A 15,352-nucleotide genomic window follows, 5' to 3' on the forward strand; every position below is an offset into this window, starting at 1 on the left:
CCTTAACGGAGCTTTTGGGAGCTGAACTGGGAGCCCTGGTGTGGACTGGGGAGTGCCCCAGGCTGGACTGGGAGCCCTGGTGTGAACTGGTGAGTGCCCCAAGCTGGACTGGAGACATTGATGTGGACTGGGGAGCTGAGAGGGCTGAACTGGGAGCACCGTAGTCTAGACTGGGAGCACTGGTGTGGACTGTGGAGAGCTCCAGGCTCGACTGGGAGCACTGCTGGGGACTGGTGAGTGCCCTAAGCTGGACTGGAAACATTGATATGGACTAGAGAATGCCCCAGGCTGGACTAGGAAGTGCCCCAGGCTGAGCTGGGAGCACTGATGTGGGCTGGTGAGTGCCTTGTCTGGACTGAAGAGTGCTCCAGGCTGAACTGGGAGCACTGGTGTGGACTGGCAAGTGCCCCGAGCTGGACTGGGACCACTGGTGTGGACTGGAGAGTGCCCCAGGCTGAATTTGGAGCACTGGTGTGGACTGCTGAGCTCAGGGGTCTGAACTGGGAGCACTGGTGTGGACTGCTGAGCTCAGGGGGCCAGACTGGTAGCACCATAGTCTGGACTGGGAGAACTGGTGTGGACAGGGGAGCGCCCCAGGCTGGACTCAAGAGCGCCCCAGGCTGGACTGGGAACACTGGTGTGGCCTGGGTAGATGAGAGGGCTGGACTGGGAGCACTGGTGTGGACTGGTGAGTGCCCCAAGCTGGACTGGGAAGTGCCCCAGGCTGAACTGGGAGCGCTGGTGTGGACTGCTGAGCTCAGGGGGCCAGACTGGGAGCACTGTAGTCTAGACTGAGAGCACTGGTGTGCACAGGAGAGCGCCCCAGTCCTAACTGGTTTTAACTGGTGTCTCCACAGGCTGTTGCTCATTCCTCGTGAGCCCCACAGAGAGCACTGTCCATACCGGTCCCACCATGGCGCTGCCACCTGCCACTCTCCTGCCCGGCGTGCTGCTGGTGGCCGACGCCCTGGCACTGGTGTTACTGGTGCCGCTGGTGCCGCTGCTGGCGCCGCTGGGCGTGCTGGGCGTGTGGCTCGAGGCTGCCCTGCGCTTGCCCATCCTGGCCGTGGCCACCCGGCTGCCAGCCCCTCGCCGTCCTTCCGGAGCCACCGCGGCCGCCGTCACGGCCGCCGCCACCCCCGCGGTGTTCGGAACCTTCCAGAGCCTCCTGGGGCCGCCCGGGGCCGGCCCGGGGCTGTTGGTGGCCGCGGCGCCCGCCTGGCTCGGGGTCACCCACGCCGCTGCCGCCCTGGCCGTGCTGGCCTGGCCCGCGCCCCCGGCCCCCGGCAGCATCCCCGAGACCCCCGGAGGCGTCCCCAAGGCCCCCGGCAGCGTCCCCGAGACCCCCGGAGGCGTCCCCAAGGCTCCCGACAGCGTCCCCGAGACCCCCGGAGGCGTCCCCAAGGCTCCTGGCAGCGTCCGGCGCGCTCTGGCACTGACCTGGGAGCAGAGGAACGTCCTTGGAGCTGCTGTCCTCTGCCTTGTGCTGGCTGTCGTTGGTGGGTGACTGTCTTGGTTTAGGGCAAATTTGGGAGAAAACCTCCAAAAGGGGCCCCTCCAGAAAGCAAACCCACACAGCCCGTCCCCAAACCAGTTCAGGAAAGATTCCTCAGAGAGAAGTGGAAAGAACCTGTTTATTTAACAGACAAAGCACACAAAATGAACAATACCAGATGACAACACTCTTTCACCACTCTGAAAAAGATGACAAATTCACAAAGTCTCTCTTGGGGGTGGTCACTCTGTTCTCAGTCCCTCTGGTCCTGGGGCAGCTGCTGCAGCCACAAAGTGCAAACTCTCGGTGTTCCCAGGTCCCGGTCTGGAGCAGGCTCAAGTAGGTCGAAAAAAGGGAAAGGAGAAACAGTCGAGGGAAAAATTCAGACTGCTTAGCTAAACTAAATAATGAGCGGAAACAAAAGCAAGAGCGAAGCAGGAGCAAAGCAGAAGCAAGAGAAAAGCAAAAAGCCAAGCAAAAAGCAAAAGCAGCACCATGTACTGCCCGGTGTCTGTGTCCCGCCAGCCGTGGGGGAGCGGCTGATAACAAAACCAAAGCAAAACTTTCACTCTTCAGAGCCAGTCTTGAAGGCACAGAACATGATATCCAGCATAAACAGAACACACAGATGGGGATACAAACATCCTAACATCACCTTAGGACGTTGACATGTGGTGACAGGCGTTGACACCCCCAATTTGGGCTCTGCAGCCCCAAATTGGGAACCCCCCAATCTGGGATACCCCACCAAATTGGATGCTGGTGCCTTAAAATTGAGTGTTGAGCTCCTAAATAGGCGATGACCACCCTAAAATAGAGTGATGACCCTCCTAAATTGTGAGTTGACCCCTTCAGTTGGGTGCTGACCCTGCAAAAATGGGGTGCTCACTTTCCAAAATGGGTTCTGACCCTGCAAACTTGACTGTTGGTCCCCCAAAATTGGGTGCTGACCATCAAACTAATGGTCTGATGCCCAAATATGGATGTTGACCTCTAAGACCTGGGATCTTAAGGTCCTGATCTCCTATGTTTAGGTTCTGATCCATAAAATTGTGTGCTGAACCCCCCCAGAATTGGTACTGACACTTTAAATTGGGTGTAAAATCCCTAAATTTTTCACGAAACCCCCCAAATTGGGTCCTGACTTCTCTAAATTGTCTCCTGCCCAAATTGTGTCCCGCCTTTCCAAAATTAGATCCCCGCTCCCCAGACCGGATCCTGCCCCCCACAAATCAGGGTCCCCCTGTGTCAGTGGTCTCACCCGCGGTGACGCAGCTTCGGTGACACCCAGGGGAGATGGCGGGGCCGTACACCACCGGGAAGGTGCTGGATGCCGTCGGAAGGGGGGATGGAGTCACCGCTGGAGCTGTCGGGATGGTGGCGGCTGCTGGAGCCACAAGGTGGGTTGGAGCATTCCCAGGGCCTGTCCCCGTGTCCCCAGCGTCCCCGATGTCACCGTGTTCCTGTGTCCCCACAGTGTGCTGTTTTCTGGCTGCTGGGGGTCTCTCTTCATGCTGTTGATGGCGAGTCTCCGTCAGAGCCTGAGCCTGCGGCTTTTTTCCCACCTGGTGCACCAAGACCTGGACTTCTTCCAGGAAACACCAGCAGGTAACGGGGTACGGCCCAGCCCAATCCCACCTGACCCATCCCACCTGTTCCATCCCATCCCAGCTAGTCTGTCAACCCAGTCCCATCCCCACCATCCCATTGATCCCATCCCATCCCATCCCATCTCATCCCATCCCATCCCATCCCATCCCATCCCATCCCATCCCATCCCATCCCATTAATCCCATCCCATTGATCCCATTCCATTGATCCCATTCCATTGATCCCATCCCATCCCATTGATTCCATCCCATCCCATTCCCACCATCCCATCCCATTGATTCCATCCCATCCCATCCCTCCCCATCCCATCCCATCCCATCCCATCCCATCCCATCCCATTCCCACCATCCCATCCCATCGATTCCATCCCATCCCATTCCCACCATCCCATCCCATTGATCCCATCCCATCCCATCCCATTGATCCCATCCCATTGATCCCATCCCATCCCATCCCATTCCCACCATCCCATCCCATTGATCCCATCCCATTGATCCCATCCCATCCCATCCCATCCCATCCCATCCCATCCCATCCCATCCCATCTGTCTGTTATCCCATCCCACGACTCCATCCCCATCATTCCCATTCCCACCATCCCATCCAATTCCATCCTATGCCATCTTCCTGGCTTCATTCTACTCCAGTGTTCCATCCTGTCCCCATCCCACTTTCCCATTCTAGCCACTGTTCTGTCCCCATTATTCTCACTCCCGTGCCTCCACCCTGTTGCGTATCCCCAGCTGCCTCACACCATCCCATCACCCCATCCCACCATTTCCTTTCCCACCATCCCATTTCCCCTGTCCCGCCCCATTCCACCCTGACCATCTCCACAGCCATTCCCATCATCCCATCCCACTGCTCCCCATTACATCATTCCCATCCCAAATGGGATCATCCATGATGGGATCATGGCCTCACCCACCACGATCCCAACCTCTTTTCCCACCCTGCAGCTGAGCTCCTGGCTCAGTTTTCCATGGAAGTGCCATGGGTGTTCAGGGCAGCACCGAGTGGAGCCAACCAGCTGCTGCGGAGCCTGGTGATGGCCCTGGTGGTGGGGGGATTCATGCTGGGGCTGGCACCGGGGCTGGCACTGCTGGCACTGCTGGAGGTGCCCCTTGGAATCGCCACCCGCCGCATCCAGAGCACCCACAAACAGGTCAGGAGTAGGAGGGAAAGAGTGGGAGGGGACTGAAGAAAGGTGGGAATGGTGGAGCTGGGATGGAGGCTAGGGGAATGGGATGGTGGGGATGGGATGGGATGGGATGGAGAATGGAAAGGAGGACGATGGAGGTGGAAATGGTGGGATGAAAGGGGATGATGACGAGGGGAATGGGATAATGGGGATGGGATGGAGAATGGAAAGGAGGACGATAAATGGTGGGATGAAAGGGGATAAAGACCAGGGGAGTGAGACGGTGGGAGTGCTGACATGAGGATAGAACAAAATGGTCGAGATGGGACTGGTGTGGATGAGAAGAGAAGGATGAGATAAGGTGGTGGGTATGGGATGAGACAGTGGGGATGGGGATAGTGGGATTAGGAGAATGGATGGGAATGGTGAGGGTGAGAGAGAAGGGCGTGGGATGGCAGGAATGCAATAGTGGGGATGCAGTGGGTGTGGTGGGATGGGATGTGGATGGTGGGCCAGGAAGGTGACCTGGGAAAGTTGGAGATCCCCTGTTGCTGCCACAGGCCCTTCAGCGATCCATGCTGGAAGCATCCGCCCACACAGCCGCAGGGGTGCAGGAATCTGTTGCCGCCATCGAGACCATCCGAACCTTTTCAGCAGAGGAGGAGGAGGAGGAGCAGCACAGATGTAACCTGGCCAAGGAGCTGAGGCTGAAGGAGCAGATAGAGCTGGAGCTGGCAATCTTCGTCCTTGTCTACAGGGTCAGGGGGAACTGGGAATGGGAACAGCAGAGAATGGGGGATGCCAGGGTCAGGGATAAGGACACTGGGAATGAGAACACTGGGACCGGGAATGGGAAACCAGCGGCTGAGATGGGGCCACTCAGAGTACAATGGGGACACCAGGAATGGGGACAACAGAACAGGGACATTGACTTCAGGAACAGGCATGGCAGGAATGGGAATGGTGACATTAGAAACAGGATGGGGACACTGGGATAAAGGTTGGGAACATCAGTGTGGTGGTGTTTGCAGGTGCCCAGGATGAGAAAAGAGACAAAATTCTTGACTTCATGTTTCAGAAAGCTGATTTATTATTTTATGATATATATTATATTAAAAGAAAATTATATACTAAAGAAAGAGAAAGGAGACATTAGAAAGCTAGAAAGGAATGAATAATAAAATCTTGTGACTCACCAGAGAGTCTGACACAGCTGGACCTGTGATTGATCATCAAATAAAAACAACCACATGAGACCAATCAAAGATGCACCTGCTTCATTCCACAGCAGCAGATCATTATTGTTTACATTTAGTTTCTGAGGCCTCTCAGCTTCTCTGGAGAAAAATCCTGGTGAAAAGATTTTTCAGAAAATATGTCTGTGACACATCAGGATCAGGAATAGGGACATCAAGAGTGAGATGGAGACACCAGAACTGGAATGAGGACACCAGGAACAGAGATGAGGCCACCAGGAACAGAGATAAAGACACAAAGGAGTGGGATGGGGACAGGCAGAATGGGGACACCAAGAGTGGATTGGGGGCAGATGGAATGGGGACACCAGGAGTGGATTGGGGGCAGATGGAATGGGGACACCAGGAGTGGGTTGGGGGCAGCAATATCCCTGTCCCACCTACAGGTGATCAAACTGGCCATCCGGGTCATGGTGCTCTTCAGGAGCCACCAGCAGCTCCGTGACGGATCCATCACTCCTGGGGTCCTCGTCACCTTCCTGCTGTACCAGGACAGAGTTGGTAGCCATATCCAGGTGATCCCATGGAATGCACGTGTTTGTCCATCCAACTGTGCTTCTGTCCATCCCAGTGCCACCCCCTTCCTTCTCCCCAGGTGCTGCTCTATGGCTTCAATGAATTCCTGACCAATGCAGCTGCTGGACAGAGGATCTGGGAATACCTGGATCGGAAACCCGCAGGGAATGTCGGGGGGACGCGGGAGCCCCCTGAGCTTCAGGGCCATGTCACTTTTCAGAAGGTCTCCTTCACATATCCTGGAAATCCAGAGCACCCTGTGCTGAAGGTGGGTCTGGGGGGAGGTGGGGTTTCCCAGGGGCGGGAATTTTGGCATCACCTGCTGTCACAATCCGTCCTTACAAATGGGTTTCTTGATAGTTCATGGATTGATCTCAGGGTGCAAAAAAACCAACACAGCACAGGAGGTTTGCAGTAATAAAACAAATGCAGCTTTATTGAATGACCACAACAAAATGCAATAGAGGGATTAAGGGAGAGAAAAAGATAGAGCTAGAAAAGAGAGAGAGAGAAGGAGGGGGATATAGCTACCAAATGCAGAGACAAAATCCTTTGGTCCAGTCCAGTCGAGGATCCGCCTGTTACGTCGGGGAGATCTCAGGGTTGCAGTCCATCTGGACCCCAATTATACTCTTTTTTGATGGGGGAAGGGGAATGGATTTTGCAACCGAGTCAAAGGTAGTTTATTGTATCTTCAGGGAGGAAAGAATAATGTTTGGAAAAGGGGTACACACAGTCCATGTTCAGCAGTGGGCGTGAGCCATTGTTTTCGTGGTCCACTGCTCACACCTGCAACATCCATCTTGCTTTGGTTAGCTTGCCTCCCCTACACATCTCTCCCAGGTTGGGGGTCTCAGTCCCAGTCCTTGGAAAGAGTGTGGGGGGCCTTTTCACATGGGGGTTTCATGTCTTGGTCTTTGATGGAGAGGCTTCTTACATCTCAGTCCGTCTGTCACGGCAGTTGTAAGACGAGTGAGGGGTCTTTTGTGGGGGACCACCCAAAACTCAGGAGAAGTCCAGCCAGGCAAAGAGGGGACAGCTTCCAAGGCTACTGTTGCAAAAAGGCAAGGTGCCCCCTTCTTCTTCTCATTGGGCTCAGTGTAGCATATAGTAAATACACCTGTGGACAACAGCTTAACAATGCTCTCAGGTCTCGGGGCCTTGTTGGCATGTGACTTTCTCCTTCAGAACCAGAGATTTTAGACAGTGGGGACTCTTCAGTGGTCCCCCAATGATGATGGTGAGGCAGATGAGGAATATTTCAGACAGACTCTCACAGCTGTCCCCATCCCACAGGACGTGAGCTTCGAGGTGCGCTCTGGGGAGGTGACGGTGCTGACGGGGCCCAATGGCAGCGGGAAGAGCACGGCCGTGGCGCTGCTGGAGCGGCTGCAGGATCCTGGCAGCGGGACGGTGCTGCTGGATGGGATCCCACTGCCAGAGTATGAACACCAGTACCTGAACCGCAAGGTGGGACAGCAGAGACACTGGGAACACTGGGCATGGAATGGGGAAAATGGGGACAGGGGTCAGGGGACAATTGTGATGGTGTTCACAGGGGTTTTTGGATGAGGGAAGAGACAAGGATTTGACTCCATGCTTCAGAAGGCTTGATTTATTATTTTATGATATATATATTACATTAAAAGTATACTAAAGGAACAGAAGAAAGGATTTCATCAGAAGGCTAGCTAAGAATAGAATAGGAAAGAATGATAACAAAGGCTTGTGGGTTGGCTCTCTGTCTGCACCAGCTGGGTTGTGATTTGCCATTAATTACAAACATCCAACATGGGCCCATCACAGATGCACCTGTTGCATTCCACAGTAGCAGATAATCAATGTTTACATTTTGTTCCTGAGGCCTGTCAGCTTCTCAGGAGGAAAAATCCTAAGGAAAGGATTTTCCATAAAAGATGTCTGCAACAAACAATGAGATGGAACTGGGACCACAGGAGCATGGGAGCAGAAATGGGGATACTGGGAAGAGGATGGGGACATCAGGAATAGGGTGGGGACAACAAGAAATGGGATAGGAACATTGGGAAATGGGATGGGGATGACAGGAATGGGGATGGGAAAAGTGGGAAGTCAGGGGTGGGGACACTGGGGACACAGATGGGGAGAATGGGATCAGGGATGGACACTATGGGGACACCAAGGTGGGATGGGGTCATGGAACAGGAGTGGGGACACCAGGAGCCAAGACAGCGTCATAGGGCTTGGGGCTGGGGCAGGTGGTGCTGGTGGAGCAGGATCCCGTCCTGTTTTCTGGAACGATCCGTGAGAACATCCTGCTGGGGCTGGAGTACTGCAAAGAGTCAGAGCTGCGGGAGGCCGCCACTGCTGCTGGAGCCATGGAGTTCATCCAGGGGCTGGGACACTGGTGATAGCCAGGGGGATGGATGGGGCACCCCTGGGGCACATCCCCCTGATCCCAGGATCCTCTGGCAGTGATGGGAGAGCGGAGTGGGTGGCACATGGTGGGGTGTGCGGGGGATCCCTGAGGTCACATCCCACTGATCCCATGGGATTGCTCACGCAGGTCAGATCCCACTGATCCCATGGGATTGCTCACACAGTGGTGAGGGAGTGTGGGGGGTAGGGGAAAGGGGGGGAACCTCTCGTGCTGGGATCCCACTGATCCCAGGGTCCCCCCGCAGAGGTGGGGGAGTGTGGGGGGTGGGAGCAGAGGGGAGAACTCCAGGGCTGCACCCCACTGATCCCCTGTGGTCGCTCCCACAGAGGTGGGGGAGCACGGGGGGTGGCTGGCGGCGGGGGAGCGGCACCATGTGGCCCTGGCCTGGGCTCTGCTCCAGTGTCCGGCCGTGCTCATCCTCGACGAGGCGCTGGATGATGGAGATGATGGAGCGGTGAGTGGGGTGGGATGGAGGGGGTTGGTGTGGATAGGGGTGCAGTTGGTGAAAATGGGGTATGATGGGATGGCTGGAATGGGATGGTGGGATGAGGTGGTGGCAATAAGGGATAATGATTGGCATGGAGTGGGAATGATGTGATGAAGACAGGGATTGGATGGGCTGGTGTGGGTCAACGAAGTGGAGAAATAGGACAGGATAGTAGGATGGGATAGAGACCAGGGGGGTAGGATGGCAGGAAAGTAGAATCAAAGGATGAAGACAAGGAGATACGATAGGGTGGGGTGGGATGGGGTGGGAATCAAGGGGATGGGAATGCTGGGATGAGGACAGAGATGGAGTGCAATGGGAAGGGTTGGAGTGGTAGGAGTAGTATGGGATGGGACGGTGGGAATGGGGATAGTGTGGGCAGGATGGCATAGTGGGCATGGGGATGGGATGGAGAACAAGGAGATGGGATGGTAAGAACAGGATGATAGGATTAGGGTGGGACTGAGAGTGGGGTGGGATTGGTTGGTCAGGACTGGGTGGGATCAGGTGGGACAGGGTAGGACTGAGTTGGATGGGCTGGCATGAGGGTTCTCTGATTGGATGGTTTGGGATGAGTGTTCTCTGAGCTGGATGGGTTGGGATGAGCGTTCTCTGAGCTGGATGGGTTGGGATGAGTGTTCTCCTAGCTGGATGGGTTGAGATGAGGGTTCTCTGAGCTGGATGGGTTGGGATGGGAGTTCTCTGAGCTGGATGGGTTGGGATGAGCTGGATGGGTTGGGATGAGCGTTCTCTGAGCTGGATGGGTTGGGATGAGCTGGATGGGTTGGGATGAGCGTTCTCTGAGCTGGATGGGTTGAGATGAGGGTTCTCTGAGCTGGATGGGTTGGGATGGGAGTTCTCTGAGCTGGATGGGTTGGGATGAGCTGGATGGGTTGGGATGAGCTGGATGGGTTGGGATGAGCGTTCTCTGAGCTGGATGGGTTGGGATGAGCATTCTCTGAGCTGGATGGGTTGGGATGAGCTGGATGGGTTGGGATGAGTGTTCTCTGAGCTGGACGGGTTGGGATGAGAGCATTCTCTGGCTGCAGGCACAGCGCTGGGTGCGCACTGGGCTGGCCAAGACCGTGCTGGTCGTCTCCCACCAGCTGCGGGTGCTGGACGGGGCCAATCGCCTGGTGCTGCTGGAGCGCGGGGCCGTGATGGAGACGGGAACACCAGCGGAGCTGCGGGAACGCCGCGGCGCCTACAGCCGCCTGCTCCTTGGAGGAGGCAGCACCGGGCAGCCCGAGGGCCCCGGGATGGGCAGCGAGAAGGGGGCTGCATCTGGCAGGGAATAAAAGGGAATCAGCCCCAGTGTCCCCATTCCCGGTGTTTGTGTCACCAGCCAGCTCCTGGTGTCCGCAGTCACAGTGTCCTGTGAATCCCTTCTCCCCACATCCTCAGGATCCCAACTCCCTGTGTCCCCCATGTCCCCACTGTGTCCCCCAGGTCTGCCCATTCCCTGGATGTGTGTGTATCCCCTGTATCCACCATGTCCCCATGATCCCTGGTCCCCATGTCTGCTCCTGGACATGGGGCACAGGGTGGGAAATCAATCCCAAGGAATGGATCTGGGCATGGGTGTCACGTCCTCATCTCACTCCTGCTGTGCTCACTCCAAGCTCCTGGTGTCCCCAGTCCTTTCCCAGTGTCCCCATCCCCAGTGTCTTTATCCCAGTTCCCAATGTCCCCTTTTCTATTCCTCATTCCCTGAGAGGAAGTGCTGGGCACTGGAGGATGGGACTGAGATTTATTGCCCAAACCAGGGTATTTATACATGAGAAATAAAACATTTTGAGCAACTGTAATTCTTGTGTTTAAAACATGGGAAAACATGAAGTCAGTCTGTTAGGAAGGGCTGCTGTGTGATGAGTGGGAACAGCAGGATGAGCTCTGCCAGCAATTTGTGGCTTTCTGCAGGGAGAGGGAAGGGGTTGGACCTGCACCATGGATCATTCAGCTGGTGATGAGAGTAAGAGTTGGTGTCACCCAGTCTCTGTCGCCATGGGTTGGATCTGGCTGAAGAGCCCACAGAGAGCAAGGATCCCACCAGATCCTACTGCATCCCTTGTACCCCAATCCTGCTCCACCAACACCACCTGATCTGTTTTGGAATCCTCTCAATCCTGTTCTGGAATCCCACTCCAATGCTGCCCCATCCATCCCACCTGATCCTGCTCTGGAATCCAGCCCAGATACACTTTAGAATTCTACCTGATCCTGATCTGGAATCATGCCCTGGTCTGGAATCCTGCCCTATATCCCTTCTGGAATCCCGCACAGATTCCCCTCTGTACCTGTGGTCACGCAATTGGTTTCTCTGCCTGTTTCTGCAGAATGAGAGGATCCATGAGATTCCAGCATGGATCACACACCAGGATTCACCTGCATGGAGGTGATCCAGAGCTGGATCTGCCTCCGTGTTAGGTGACATGTGGAGGGTGAGGGGCACAGGAGACAGACACCACTCACCCTGATGTTTGTATGGCAAGAGAGGGTTTTGTTTTCCACTCCCTCCTTTATATAGAGCATTTGAAAGGCCTGGTCTGGATGCTGTCACTGGTTTGAACTCCGCACCCCTTTGGGTCCTGAGCCACTGAGATGCCTGCAGGCTTATGAGAGATCAAATTGGCCAAAGCTCTTGTCACTGAGCCCAGGGGCTGGCAAGGTGACACCAACATCTCACCCTTTCTTTTCTATAAATTTTGATTTGCATTATAGCTGCAGCATTTATGTCCAGGAACTGCTAGGGGAGAGCTCAGGTAAATATGCCCCAGGCATTAGGCTTATAGGTTACAGATTGCAACTTATTTGTAAAAAACAACAAACCATTTAAGCCTTGAAGAAAATAAAACAGTCTGTAAGAACAAGAATCATTCAACCCTTATTAAAGAAAGAAAAGCAAACACAAAAACTAGGAAACAATCTGTAGACAAGGAAAACAGTTTGTAAACAGGGGAATAATTTGTAAACAGATGAATCTTTATGTGAACTGCAGCCCCAGATTTCCATGAGGTTGTCACCAATCACTGATCACACGGCTCTGTGTCTGCTGAGGGTTTATCAGGAGGTGCTGTCAGGATGCAGTGCAGGCTGGATGCTTCTGGCAGGTACCCAATGTGTCCCACTGTCTGTTGGAACACATGAATGTCCCCAAGCCCAGGTAATGAGATCCCAGGGACCCCCCCATGTATTGGTAAGGAGGTCTCGTGCCATTCCCTTGGATTTGGGCAGCTGAACATCACACGATTGCATTGATAAGAAGTGATTTAGCATAACTGGGTTCTGGGATTTTCCTAAGACTGTTAAGTGATTTAATGTGTATAGAGCTTTAGCTATTCTACTCTGTGGGGTCTCACCACATACCTCCCTTTTGTTTATTAACTATACCTTTTCAGGCACCATGTGCTCTTTCCACTATTGCTTGTCCAGCTGGTAAATGAGGGATGCTGGTTTGGTGTGATACACCCCAGAGCTGTAGAAATTGCCTGGTTTCCTGGGAAGTGTAGCAGGCCCTTTATCAGTTTTGATGGTTTGAGGACTGCCCAAGGCTGCAAAAGCTGATTGCCAGTGTACCATGGCACCCAGTCCCCTTTCCCCTGTGTGTACTGTAGCCCATATTGCTGAGGAAAAGGTGCCAATTGAGACACAGGTGTGTTTTAAACGGCCAAAATCAGGGATGTGTGTGACATCAATTTGCCAGATTTGCAAAGCACACAGTCCATGAGGGTTCACTCTTATCTGCAATGGTGCAGCGTGACCTTGACAGCACAGATGCTAACAATATTACAAACCTCTGTGTTTGACAGCTGAAATTGCTGTTGTAAAGCTCAAGCATCTTGGTGGAAAAAACTGTGCAATGCCTTTGTTTGTGGAAGCACATCTGGCTGTGGTGCTGAATGGGTACCAGAAAAAGGTACCCGGACCGTCTGTAACTCTTTGTTTTTATTGTCTCATATTGTCTTAAATCCTAATTGTCCAAATTTTTATTACTCTAGTAATATTGCTATTTTTATAACCATTTTATTACTATTAAACTTCTAAAATTTTGAAAAACAAGTGATTGGCGTTTTTCACGCAGTGTCTGACACAACATCCCACGGACAGGGAGGTCACAGGATGTAAAAAACGCCAATCCTGTCACTGCTGTGTCCCGGCACTGCACCGAGGACATCCCCCAGCGTGATGGCCATGTCATCCCCAAGGGTATGACAGGGTGTCCCCAGTGTCACCAGCCACCCTCATCTGCTGTCCCTAAAGTGGCCATTCCCATCCCACCAGGGGTCATCTGCCTGATGAGCATCTACGGGACCCACCACAGCCCAGACCTCTGGCCCGAGCCTGAGGTAGGGCCACCCTATGAGGTGTCCCTTGAGGAAGCAAAGGGAGTCGACCACATCCTAACTGATTGGCATCGAACTCCGATTTATTGATCTAGCTTACACTCTTTTATAGTGGTGTTAATTAAGCTTATACATATTACAAAACCCGAGCTCATCATTGGTTGCAGATTACACACCAACCCCTCTTTGTTGCCAATACCTGTGGTTTTCTTGTTGAGACTAATACTTGTTTTTCTCATCCTGTTATTGACTTGTTATTAACTGTTCTCAAGGCCTCCATGTTTTCCACCATGTTTTTTCTCATCACTTCCTCAAGGACATGGTGTTTACTGTTGTTAAGGGAAAAGCCTGAGAACTTGCTGCGTACAGCTGCCTTTTATTTTTTAACCAGCTGTATATGTTCATGGCCTTTTTTCCTTCAAGCCACGTCTGAGCAAAATTCTCCAACAAATTCCCCGTTTTTCTTTTTTGCACAAGGAGGTTAGTCTGCCAGGTTTTTTCTATCATTCTACTGACCATATTTTGAATATAATTAAAAATACAAGGTAAAATAAGCAGAAGCATTAAAAGCACATCTAATATCTCTACAGCATATGTCACAAGGTTCCTCAGCCACGGTCCAAGCAATGGCTTTTACCCCAAAGGGTTAAAACCACCCCCAACTGAGCCATAATGTCTTCCTTATCAGGCATTGCACGGTAGGTGGTAATTGGACCACTGAAAAGGAAAGCTGTTAGCTGTTTTTCATTCATGCGAACCCAGAGAGGAGGCGAACGGCTAGGGCTAATAATGCTGGAATCGACTCCAGTGTCCAACAAGCCTGAAAATGATCCTTTCTGTCCTTGAAATTCCACTTCCATCCTTTTCTTGGGTCTCTCAGAAAGGTTCAAAGCCAGTAAGGTAAGTCCTCCGGTGGATTCAAAACCATTTTCCCCCCTCTCTTGTCCTTTCATAGTCTGTAATCCCTTAGTCATTTGGCTCAAGTGGCACCAGCTGAGCAATTCTCAGTCCTTTGTTAATTTGGAGTGGTGGGAAAAGAGTATGCACCATAACATATAGTCCACATCAATGACGCCAGGCAAAACAAATAATCCCAATGCAGATGATCTTCCGAAAAGCAAAGCACCCACCGCGTGACCCTGTATAACAATAGGTCCGTGAATCCCTGTCGGGATCTTCCGTGGGTGCAGGGTCATCAGCATAACTTCTACGGCGGCTGCCGGTTCCAAGCCGAGGCTCCCTGTGGTGTCGGGTTGGAGACAGGAGAGGGTGCTGATGCTGCAGTGACAACTTCTGTTGGTGCATGGTCACTGCGGTTCTGGCACCAACTAGGCGTTGAAGGCAGTGCTGCTGACGTTTGAAGAGGTCCAAGAGCAGCTAACACCTGATTTTGAGAGGTCTTTGCCTGTTCTTGTAAGCCTAGCCCTAACTGTGCTATGCATTCATTTACAAGCCCTTGCCAATGAGCATTGAATAACAATTGCTGAGGCTGAGTAAAGATCAATTTATCTATCTCATGACAATCATTCACCAAAAGAAGAAGACTGGCATCAAAAATATAATCTAACATCTGTTTGGCTGGCTCACTTTTCACTCCAAACTGACTAACAGTAGACCTCAGCTGAGACAGCAATTTCCAATCAAGAGCTGTAATAGTAGCCTGCATGCCCCCTCCCTCTTGCGGATTGAATACAACAGGACAAGCCAGCTGGGTAGCAGCGCTGATAAGCTCCCCATCCCCCTTTTTAATAGCGTCTCTGGCAAGCGCAGCCCAGGCCAATCTCCGCTCCCTTGCAATAGACCCTGCTAGGTCATTTTCCGCCCCAGGGATCAGCTCATTGATTTTTGGGAGATTATCGGGTGGTCTTGGCCATAGTTCGTGTTGTTCAGGGAGTGTGGAAGCCTCAGAAGCGCTCTGTGTAGCCTGGCTTAAAGCAGAAGAGGGCAGCGAAGCAGGTAATAAGACCGTCCTCATTGCAGGGGCTACTGGTAATCCCCTATCCTGATCGTATCCCCTGTCCTGGTCGTAATCTTTATTACACCCATGAGCAGCGCTAGCCTGCTGGGCAGCCTCTTTCTCAGCC

General features: G+C 53.0%; 1 pseudogene; it reads left to right on the forward strand.

Moving 5' to 3' along the window:
* The first annotated feature begins 913 nt into the window (after positions 1-913).
* Positions 914-10,223, forward strand: LOC128937683 (antigen peptide transporter 2-like; annotated as a pseudogene).
* The last annotated feature ends 5,129 nt before the right edge of the window (positions 10,224-15,352 follow it).

This window comes from Melozone crissalis, unplaced genomic scaffold, assembly GCF_028551555.1.
Source record: "Melozone crissalis strain CALT ecotype California unplaced genomic scaffold, PUWL_Pcris_2 ptg000021l_1, whole genome shotgun sequence".
In the NCBI taxonomy this organism is placed as follows: domain Eukaryota; kingdom Metazoa; phylum Chordata; class Aves; order Passeriformes; family Passerellidae; genus Melozone; species Melozone crissalis.